Here is a 12,268-nt window from a genome sequence, read left to right as displayed (position 1 = left end):
TTTGTTCTGTTGTGTTTATGTTGTGTTGCGGTGCGGCTGTTCTCCCGAAATGTGTTTGTCATTCTTGTTTGGTATGGGTTCACAGCGTGGCGCATATTTGTAACAGTGTTAAAGTTGTTTATACGGCCACCCTCAGTGTGACCTGTATGGCTGCTGACCAAGTATGCCTTACATTCTCTCGTGTGTGTGAAAAGCTGTAGATATTATATGACTGGCAGGCGCTCAAAGGAAGTGCCTTTAAGGTTTATTGGCGCTCTGTACTTCCCCCTACGTCCGTGTACACAGCGACGTTTTAAAAAGTCATACATTTTACTTTTTTAAACCGATACCGTCCGATATCACATTTTAAAGCATTAATTGGCCGATAATTATAAGACATTCATACTTGTTGGGTTTGGAGACCAGCTCTGATGTCTTTGACCTTGGTTCTGAAGTGGTCTGCAAAGTCTTTTCATAGAGTATCTGATGGTGTTTTAAAAGCTTTATTAAAATGTTTACTTGTTTTTTTGGAAAACACGGAGAGAGGAACCGCGGATTGCTTTTATGGTCTGTGAAGAGTTGTGAGTACTTTTGAGTTATTGAAGGTCTCGAGTTGTCGACGTCAAATCTGACAATCCATCCATCCATCCATTTTCTGCCGCTTTTTCCCGTTCGGGGTCGCGGGGGGCGCTGGCGCCTATCTCAGCTACAATCTGACAATGTTGTTAATTTGCCATATTTGAAGCCACAAGGTGCATTATTTTTTTAAAACATGCCTCAAAACAGCAGCTTGGAATTTGGGACATGCTCTCCTTGAGAGAGCATGAGGAGGTTGAGGTGGGCGGGGTTGGGGTTGGATGGTAGCGGGGGCTGTATATTGTAGCGTCCTGGAAGAGTTAGTGCTCCAAGGGGTTTTGGGTATTTGTTCTGTTGTGTTTATGTTGTGCTACGGTGCGGATGTGTTTGTCTACCGCAAAGAACTGCTCACCCCCAAATCCTCCACACGACACATCCGCTCCAAACATCCAAGGACAAAGCTGCGAACTATGGGAGACCGGGCTTTCTGCTTTGCTGCTCCCAGTCTGTGGAACGCTCTCCCTGACCACCTGAGGGCACCTCAGACTGTGAACGCTTTTAAAAAAGGCTTAAAAAACCCTTCTTTTTTTTTTTTATTAAAAAAAAGCCTTTTATATCATGCCATTGGGCTGTTTCTAGTTGTATATTTTATTTATTTTTAATATTTTTTTTATTATTATTATTACTATTTTTTTACACTGTGGCACTTTGAGGTTGTTTGCTTAACGTAAAGTGCTTTTTTACAAATAAAATCTTTTATTATTATTTTTATTACTATGTGCTCAAACTGAAATACCACTATTTAATTAAACTTCTCCAAAACGAATATAAACATTCACCAACAGAGTTAATTAATTCACTTACAAGCTAACGTGGTTTTCTTACCGTCGTGTTTTGCGTTGCTTAAAAACGTATTTAGGTTACCTCTGTAGAAAAAATACACTAAAGTGGAATACAATTTTTATTTTCTTTGTATCGGAGTCCGGTGGAAGTTTTTGCAGTTGAAGTGGGGCACATGCGTAAACCGAGGCAGCTTCTATTTTCATTCCCCTCGGTTCAAGTGCACGTTGGAGTGGGGAATTTCAAGGTTGTGCATAATTCGCGGGGACTGGTGGGATTTGCTTGAATTGGTCAGAAGGTAGAGAGCCTGCCTTCCAGAAAATCGAGGGTTCTTGCTACGAAGGAATGTTTGGTGGTGGTTGGAGAGGCCGTAGCAGCCATCCCTCCGTCAGTCTACCCAGGCTACTGTGGCCACAAATGTAGCTTACCCCAATCAATGTGCAAATGTGGAGTGAATGAATGATGGGTTCTCACTTCTCACTGGGGCGGTATAACCATACTTGCAAACCCTGCCGAATTTTTCTATAACCCATGGAGTAGGCAGGGACGGAGCTATTTCTCAGCGTGTGTTTATTCCAGCCGGCAACGTTAATACACTGACGCACAACATCCGGATCCCCATCATGCATTGCTTCAAAACTACGGCAAGTAGTAATGTCCAAAAATATAACAGAGACGAAGCAGAAGAACGAAGAAGGGACAGTCATGGTTACAACGAATAAGAAGAAGTACGCTAGCAAGTGTCCGTCAAATAAAATTTCACAGATGCTGCCCATACCTATGCTCCTTTAAAGGCTGTGCTACTGCCTGCAAAGCATTACACTTTCAAATACAACAATGAGTAAAGGAGTGTTATGTGTGTGTATATGTGGAAATAAATGAACACTGAAATTCAAGTATTTCTTTTATATATATATATATATATATATATATATATATATATATATATATATATATATATATCCATCCATCCATCCATTTCTACCGCTTATTCCCTTTGGGGTCGCGGGGGGCGCTGGCGCCTATCAGCTACAATCGGGCGGAAGGCGGGGTACACCCTGGACAAGTCGCTACCTCATCACAGGGCCATATATATATATATATATATATATATATATATATATAGATCCATCCATCCATCCATTTACTATCGCTTATTTCCTTTAGGGTCGCAGGGGGCGCTGGTGGCTATCTCAGCTACAACCGGGCGGAAGGCTGCGTATACCCTGGACAAGTCGCCACCTCATCGCAGGGCATAAATATATACATATATATATATATATATATATATATATATCCATCCATTTTTTACCGCTTATTCCCTTTTGGGGTCGCGGGGGGCGCTGGCGCCTATCTCAGCTACAATCAAGCAGAAGGCGGGATACACCCTGGACAAGTCGCCACCTCAGAGGGCCAACACAGATAGACAACATTCACACTCATATATATATATATATATATATATCCATCCGTTTTTTACTGCTTATTTCCTTTGGCGTTGCAGGGGGCGCTGGTGGCTATCTCAGCTACAATCGGGCGGAAGGCAATGTACACCCTGGACAAGTCGCCACCTCATCGCAGGGCATAAATATATATATATATATATATATATATATATATATATATATATATGTATATATATATATATCCATCCATCCATCCATCCAGTTTCTACCGCTTATTCCCTTTTGGGGTCGCGGGGGGTGCTGGCGCCTATCTCAGCTACAATCAAGCAGAAGGCGGGATACACCCTGGACGAGTCGCCACCTCATCAGAGGGCCAACACAGATAGACAGACAACATTCACACTCATATATATATATATATATATATATATATATATATATATATCCATCCATTTTTTACTGCTTATTTCCTTTGGGGTTGCAGGGGGCGCTGGTGGCTATCTCAGCTACAATCGGGCGGAAGGCGGCGTACACCCTGGACATGTCGCCACATCATCGCAGGGCATAAATATATATATATATATATATATATATCCATCCATCCATTTCCTACCGCTTATTCCCTTTCGGGGTCGCGGGGGGTGCTGGCGCCTATCTCAGCTACAATCGGGCGGAAGGCAGGGTACACCCTGGACAAGTCGCCACTTCATCGCAGGGCCAACACAGATAGACAGACAACATTCACACTCACATTCACACACTAGGGCCAATTTAGTGTTGCCAATCAACCTATCCCCAGGTGCATGTCTTTGGAAGTGGGAGGAAGCCGGAGTACCCGGAGGGAACCCACGCAGTCACGGGGAGAACATGCAAACTCCACACAGAAAGATCCCGAGCCTGGATTTGAACCCAGGACTGCAGGAACTTCGTATTGTGAGGCAGACGCACTAACCCCTCTGCCACCGTGAAGCCCATATATATATATATATATATATATATATATATATATATATATATATATATATATATATATATATATATATATATATATATATATATATATATATATATATATATATATATATATATATATATATATATATATATATATATATATATATATATATATATATATATATATATATATATATATATATATATATATATATATATATATATATATATATATATATATACATATATAAGAAACACTTGAATTTACTAGCTATAAATATACTCCTCCCCCTTAGCCCCGCCCACCCCGACCTCAAATCCCCCCCTCCCCAATCTCCTGAATTCAAAGGTCTCAAGGTTGGCAAGTATGGGTATAGCTCGGTCGGTAGAGTGGCCGCGCCAGCAACTTGAGGGTTCCAGGTTCGACCCCCGCTCCCGCCATCCTAGTCACTGCCGTTGTGTCCTTGGGCAAGACACTTTACCCACCTGCTCCCAGTGCCACCCACACTGGTTTAAAAGTAACTTAGATATTGGGTTTCACTAAGTCAAAGCGCTTTGAGTCTCTAGAGAAAAGCGCTATATAAAAATAATTCACTTCATTGTGTCTAGAAAAAGGCTTTATAAATCTAATCCGTTATCACTACTTTAGTGGAGTTGAAAACTCAGAAGTGTCAGTCCACGGTGGACCATGACATGGGCAAGACCATTGAGAACTACAATTCCCAGAATGCTAAGGGAAAAATGGCCGCCAAATTACAGATTGAAGGCACCTGAGAAGGAATGGAGGGTTCAGTCGGACTCATTCACCAAACAAACTGCACAACCGCAAGATCTATTCTGCAAATTTCTCCCAACACACCAATGGACGGTGAATATGCTTCTTCATTTCTTGACCATCCAAATGCTGACTTAGATATTCTTAACTTGTACCTTAGAGCTTCTTAGTTTGCTTACTCAACTATCTTAGTTTGTTTGCTTGAACTGCTGGGTTCAAGTTGAACCACTGCATTACTGCATTTCACTTTGATTTTGATTGTATACTGTGTTTGAACAGTTTAAGAGCAAGTATTTTTTTTTTTAAGTTTAAAGCACACGTATATGGGTTATGCTTAAGTTAAAATGGCAAATGTTTAAAGTTAAAAGGGTTTAAAGGTTTGATTGATTGATTGAGACTTTTATTAGTAGATTGCACAGTACATATTCCGTACAATTGATCACTAACTGGTAACTGTTTCCACGTTAATTCATGGTAAAAGTACAAAACATTAATGCAAAGTGAAAGGATACATTTCATGTTTGTTTCCCTCTTGCTAAAAGTTAAGCTTGACTTTAGAATGTTACAAGTTTAAAAGACTTTGAGAAAAGAGACAATCCATCCATTTATTCACCAACCTTTTTGAAACCAAGAGCTACTTCTTGGGTACTGATTAATGCGAAGGGCTACCAGTTTGATACACACTTAAATAAATTGCCTGAAATAACCAATTTGCTCAATTTACCTTTAATAAATAAATCTACTCTATAAATATCTCACTAACAACTTTAACGACGCCCTGCGCGAAACCATTGATAACATAGCACCGCTAAAGTTAAAAAAGGCTCCAAAAAAGCGCACCCCGTGGTTTACAGAAGAAACTAGAGCTCAGAAATTATTATGTAGAAAGCTGGAACGCAAATGGCGCACGACTAAACTTGAGGTGCACCATCAAGCATGGAGTGATGGTTTAATAACTTATAAACGCATGCTTACCTTAGCTAAAACTAATTATTACTCAAATCTCATCCACCGTAATAAAAACGATCCTAAATTTTTGTTTAGTACGGTAGCATCGCTAACCCAACAAGGGACTCCTTCCAGTAGCTCAACCCACTCAGCTGATGACTTTATGCAATTCTTTAGTAAGAAAATTGAAGTCATTAGAAAGGAGATTAAAGACAATGCGTCCCAGCTACAACGGGGTTCTATTAACACTGACACGATTGTATATACGGCGGATACTGCCCTCCAAAATACTTTCTCTCGTTTTGAGGAAATAACATTAGAGGAATTGTTACAACGTGTAAATGGAATAAAACAGACAACATGTTTACTTGACCCTCTTCCTGGGAAACTGATCAAGGAGCTCTTTGTATTATTAGGTCCATCAGTGCTAAATATTATAAACTTATCACTCTCCTCGGGCACTGTTCCCCTAGCATTCAAAAAAGCGGTTATACATCCTCTTCTTAAAAGACCTAACCTCGATCCTGACCTCATGGTAAATTACCGACCGGTGTCTCACCTTCCCTTTATTTCAAAAATCCTTGAAAAAATTGTTGCGGAGCAGTTAAATGAACACTTAGCGTCTAACAATCTATGTGAAACCTTTCAATCCGGTTTCAGGGCAAATCACTCCACGGAGACAGCCCTCGCAAAAATGACTAATGATCTATTGCTAACGATGGATTCTGATGCGTCATCTATGTTGCTGCTCCTCGATCTTAGCGCTGCTTTCGATACCGTCGATCATAACATTTTATTAGAACGTATCAAAACACGAATTGGTATGTCAGACTTAGCCCTGTCTTGGTTTAACTCTTATCTTACTGATAGGATGCAGTGTGTCTCCCATAACAATGTGACCTCGGACTACGTTAAGGTAACGTGTGGAGTTCCCCAGGGTTCGGTCCTTGGCCCTGCACTCTTCAGCATCTACATGCTGCCGCTAGGTGACATCATACGCAAATACGGTATTAGCTTTCACTGTTATGCTGATGACACCCAACTCTACATGCCCCTAAAGCTGACCAACACGCCGGATTGTAGTCAGCTGGAGGCATGTCTTAATGAAATTAAACAATGGATGTCCGCTAACTTTTTGCAACTCAATGCCAAAAAAACGGAAATGCTGATTATCGGTCCTGCTAGACACCGAACTCTATTTAATAATACAACTCTAACATTTGACAACCAAACAATTAAACAAGGCGACACGGTAAAGAATCTGGGTATTATCTTCGACCCAACTCTCTCCTTTGAGGCACACATTAAAAGCGTTACTAAAACGGCCTTCTTTCATCTCCGTAATATCGCTAAAATTCGCTCCATTCTGTCCACTAAAGACGCTGAGATCATTATACGTCTCGCCTCGACTACTGTAACGTATTATTTTCGGGTCTCCCCATGTCTAGCATTAAAAGATTACAGTTGGTACAAAATGCGGCTGCTAGACTTTTGACAAGAACAAGAAAGTTTGATCACATTACGCCTGTACTGGCTCACCTGCACTGGCTTCCTGTGCACTTAAGATGTGACTTTAAGGTTTTACTACTTACGTATAAAATACTACACGGTCTAGCTCCATCTTATCTTGCCGATTGTATTGTACCATATGTCCCGGCAAGAAATCTGCGTTCAAAGGACTCCGGCTTATTAGTGATTCCCAAAGCCCAAAAAAAGTCTGCGGGCTATAGAGCATTTTCCGTTCGGGCTCCAGTACTCTGGAATGCCCTCCCGGTAACAGTTCGCGATGCCACCTCAGTAGAAGCATTTAAGTCTCACCTTAAAACTCATTTGTATACTCTAGCCTTTAAATAGACTCCCTTTTTAGACCAGTTGATCTGCCGTTTCTTTTCTTTTTCTTCTATGTCCCACTCTCCCGTGTGGAGGGGGTCCGGTCCGATCCGGTGGCCATGTACTGCTCGCCTGTGTATCGGCTGGGGACATCTCTGCGCTGCTGGTCCGCCTACGCTTGGGATGGTTTCCTGCTGGCTCCGCTGTGAACGGGACTCTCGCTGCTGTGTCTTGGATCCTCTTTGGACTGGACTCTCGCGACTGTGTTGTATCCATTGTGGATTGAACTTTCACAGTATCATGTTGGATCCGCTCGACATCCATTGCTTTCCTCCTCTCCAAGGTTCTCATAGTCATCATTGTCACCGACGTCCCACTGGGTGTGAGTTTTCCTACCGAGGATGTCGTGGTGGTTTGTGCAGCCCTTTGAGACACTAGTGATTTAGGGCTATATAAGTAAACATTGATTGATTGATTGATTGAAATATATATATATATATATAAAAAATGGGTATATTTGTCGTACATTTTTTTCCCTTTTACGGAAGGTTTTTTGTAGAGAATAAATGATGAAAAAAAACACTTAATTGAACGGTTTAAAAGAGAAAACACACAAAAAAAAAAATGAAAGTTAAATTACGAAACATAGTTAATCTTCAATTTCGACTCTTTAAAATTCCAAATTCAACCGAAAAAAATGAACAGAAAAAGTAGCTAATTGGAATCTTTTTGGAAAAAAATTATAAAAATGTATGGAACATTATTAGTAATTTTTCCTGATTAAGATTAATTTTAGAATTTTGATGACATGTTTTGAATAGGTTAAAATCTAATCTGCATTTTGTTAGAATATATAACAAATTGGACCAAGTTATATTTCTAACAAAGACAAATAATTTTTTCTTCTAGATTTTCCAGAACAAAAATTTTAAAAGAAATTCAAAAGGCTTTGAAATAAAATGTAAATTTGATTCTACATATTTTCTAGATTCCCCAGAATATTTTTTTTGTGAATTTTAATCATAGTAAGTTTGAAGAAATATTTCACAAATATTCTTCATCGAAAAAACAGAAGCTAAAATGAAGAATTAAATCAAAATGTATTTATTATTCTTTACAATAATAAAATAAAATACTTGAACATTGATTTAAATTGTCAGGAAAGAAGAGGAAGGAATTTAAAAAGTAAAAAGGTATATGTGTTAAAAATCCTAAAATAATTTTTAAGGTTGTATTTTTTCTCTAAAATTGTCTTATGAAAGTTATAAGAAGCAAAGTAAAAAAAATGTATTCATTTAAACAAGTGAAGACCAAGTCTTTGAAATATTTTCTTGGATTTTCAAATTCTATTTGAGTTTTGTCTCTTTTAGAATTAAAAATGTCGAGCAAAGCAAGACCAGCTTGCTAGTAAATTAAAAAAAAATAGAGGCAGCTCACTGGTAAGTGCTGCTATTTTTAGAACAGGCCAGCGGGCGACTCATCTGGTCCTTACGGCCCCCACGTTGGTAGCCGTTCTTGTAGTTCATTTATTCCATTTTTAATTACTCTAATTGTTCAATGGATTTAGTTCAGTTCATTTAACCTGCTTGATCCGTTCAATTGATTTAAGTTAATTCTTTTATTCATTTAAAATGGTTAATTAATTTGCTAGTTCATTTACATGCATTTAATTTAAAATGTCTCATTTTGACAATCAATGTTTGTTTGAATCATTATTTAGAAGTAGGAAGTTTAAAACATTATTCAGAGTTTTAAAAGCATTGTTTGAAAATCCATCCATTTTCTACCACTTGTCCCTTTTGGGGTCGGTGGGTGGGTGTACACCCTGGACAAGTCGCCACCTCGTCACAGGGCCAAGACAGACAACATTCACACACTAGGGCCAATTTAGTGTTTCCAATCAACCTATCCCCAGGTGCATGTTTTTGGCGGTGGTAATACCTGTGTAATTACATTGTTAGCATCTCAGTTTTTCTGTGTTTCGAAGGTTTTACAACCTGATGATTAATTGGAGATCAACTTAAAATAAAAACCAACAATGTTTCAAGTTGGAAAATAAAAATTTGATCAATTGGAAATCATGAGAGGTCCGTGGGTCCCTTTTGGAATACAAGAGTGGAACTTAACTGTTATTATTATTATTATTATTAGTCTTTAAAGGTAATATAATTGCATAAATGCAGATGAAGTTCAACCATTTTTCTGTTCTGTATCTGTAATTTTTTTCTGGTATTATTAGGGACCCGTGGCGGCTGATGGTCTTTCAAGTAGGGCAATCTTATAAGCATTTAAGTCTCACCTTAAAACTCATTTGTATACTCTAGCCTTTAAATAGACTCCCTTTTTAGACCAGTTGATCTGCCGTTTCTTTTCTTTTTCTTCTATGTCCCACTCTCCCGTGTGGAGGGGGTCCGGTCCGATCCGGTGGCCATGTACTGCTCGCCTGTGTATCGGCTGGGGACATCTCTGCGCTGCTGGTCCGCCTACGCTTGGGATGGTTTCCTGCTGGCTCCGCTGTGAACGGGACTCTCGCTGCTGTGTCTTGGATCCTCTTTGGACTGGACTCTCGCGACTGTGTTGTATCCATTGTGGATTGAACTTTCACAGTATCATGTTGGATCCGCTCGACATCCATTGCTTTCCTCCTCTCCAAGGTTCTCATAGTCATCATTGTCACCGACGTCCCACTGGGTGTGAGTTTTCCTACCGAGGATGTCGTGGTGGTTTGTGCAGCCCTTTGAGACACTAGTGATTTAGGGCTATATAAGTAAACATTGATTGATTGATTGATTGAAATATATATATATATATATAAAAAATGGGTATATTTGTCGTACATTTTTTTCCCTTTTACGGAAGGTTTTTTGTAGAGAATAAATGATGAAAAAAAACACTTAATTGAACGGTTTAAAAGAGAAAACACACAAAAAAAAAAATGAAAGTTAAATTACGAAACATAGTTAATCTTCAATTTCGACTCTTTAAAATTCCAAATTCAACCGAAAAAAATGAACAGAAAAAGTAGCTAATTGGAATCTTTTTGGAAAAAAATTATAAAAATGTATGGAACATTATTAGTAATTTTTCCTGATTAAGATTAATTTTAGAATTTTGATGACATGTTTTGAATAGGTTAAAATCTAATCTGCATTTTGTTAGAATATATAACAAATTGGACCAAGTTATATTTCTAACAAAGACAAATAATTTTTTCTTCTAGATTTTCCAGAACAAAAATTTTAAAAGAAATTCAAAAGGCTTTGAAATAAAATGTAAATTTGATTCTACATATTTTCTAGATTCCCCAGAATATTTTTTTTGTGAATTTTAATCATAGTAAGTTTGAAGAAATATTTCACAAATATTCTTCATCGAAAAAACAGAAGCTAAAATGAAGAATTAAATCAAAATGTATTTATTATTCTTTACAATAATAAAATAAAATACTTGAACATTGATTTAAATTGTCAGGAAAGAAGAGGAAGGAATTTAAAAAGTAAAAAGGTATATGTGTTAAAAATCCTAAAATAATTTTTAAGGTTGTATTTTTTCTCTAAAATTGTCTTATGAAAGTTATAAGAAGCAAAGTAAAAAAAATGTATTCATTTAAACAAGTGAAGACCAAGTCTTTGAAATATTTTCTTGGATTTTCAAATTCTATTTGAGTTTTGTCTCTTTTAGAATTAAAAATGTCGAGCAAAGCAAGACCAGCTTGCTAGTAAATTAAAAAAAAATAGAGGCAGCTCACTGGTAAGTGCTGCTATTTTTAGAACAGGCCAGCGGGCGACTCATCTGGTCCTTACGGCCCCCACGTTGGTAGCCGTTCTTGTAGTTCATTTATTCCATTTTTAATTACTCTAATTGTTCAATGGATTTAGTTCAGTTCATTTAACCTGCTTGATCCGTTCAATTGATTTAAGTTAATTCTTTTATTCATTTAAAATGGTTAATTAATTTGCTAGTTCATTTACATGCATTTAATTTAAAATGTCTCATTTTGACAATCAATGTTTGTTTGAATCATTATTTAGAAGTAGGAAGTTTAAAACATTATTCAGAGTTTTAAAAGCATTGTTTGAAAATCCATCCATTTTCTACCACTTGTCCCTTTTGGGGTCGGTGGGTGGGTGTACACCCTGGACAAGTCGCCACCTCGTCACAGGGCCAAGACAGACAACATTCACACACTAGGGCCAATTTAGTGTTTCCAATCAACCTATCCCCAGGTGCATGTTTTTGGCGGTGGTAATACCTGTGTAATTACATTGTTAGCATCTCAGTTTTTCTGTGTTTCGAAGGTTTTACAACCTGATGATTAATTGGAGATCAACTTAAAATAAAAACCAACAATGTTTCAAGTTGGAAAATAAAAATTTGATCAATTGGAAATCATGAGAGGTCCGTGGGTCCCTTTTGGAATACAAGAGTGGAACTTAACTGTTATTATTATTATTATTATTAGTCTTTAAAGGTAATATAATTGCATAAATGCAGATGAAGTTCAACCATTTTTCTGTTCTGTATCTGTAATTTTTTTCTGGTATTATTAGGGACCCGTGGCGGCTGATGGTCTTTCAAGTAGGGCAATCTTATAAGCATTTAAGTCTCACCTTAAAACTCATTTGTATACTCTAGCCTTTAAATAGACTCCCTTTTTAGACCAGTTGATCTGCCGTTTCTTTTCTTTTTCTTCTATGTCCCACTCTCCTTTGTGGAGGGAGTCCAGTCCGATCCGGTGGCCATGTACTGCTCGCCTGTGTATCGGCTGGGGACATCTCTGCGCTGCTGATCAGCCTCCGCTTGGGATGGTTTCCTGCTGGCTCCGCTGTGAACGGGACTCTCGCTGCTGTGTTGGATCCGCTTTGGACTGGACTCTCGCGACTGTGTTGGATCCATTGTGGATTGAACTTTCACAGTATCATCAATCAATCAATCAATGTTTACTTATATAGCCCTAAAT

The 12,268-nt window shown here is 38.2% G+C and overlaps 1 protein-coding gene across 1 annotated transcript in view; it reads left to right on the top strand.

The window, feature by feature from the left end:
* Positions 1-4,415: 4,415 nt before the first annotated feature.
* The window catches only part of cadm3 (cell adhesion molecule 3), a 553,033-nt gene continuing 545,180 nt past the window's right edge, over positions 4,416-12,268 (top strand). The window contains exon 1 of the mRNA XM_061920964.1: positions 4,416-4,623. The gene's annotated coding sequence lies outside the window, so the exon portion shown is untranslated. The remainder of the gene's footprint in view (positions 4,624-12,268) is intronic.

The sequence above is a fragment of the Nerophis ophidion genome, linkage group LG14, assembly GCF_033978795.1.
Source record: "Nerophis ophidion isolate RoL-2023_Sa linkage group LG14, RoL_Noph_v1.0, whole genome shotgun sequence".
Classification (NCBI taxonomy): Eukaryota; Metazoa; Chordata; class Actinopteri; order Syngnathiformes; family Syngnathidae; genus Nerophis; species Nerophis ophidion.
This window is presented reverse-complemented; position numbering and strand designations above follow the sequence as displayed.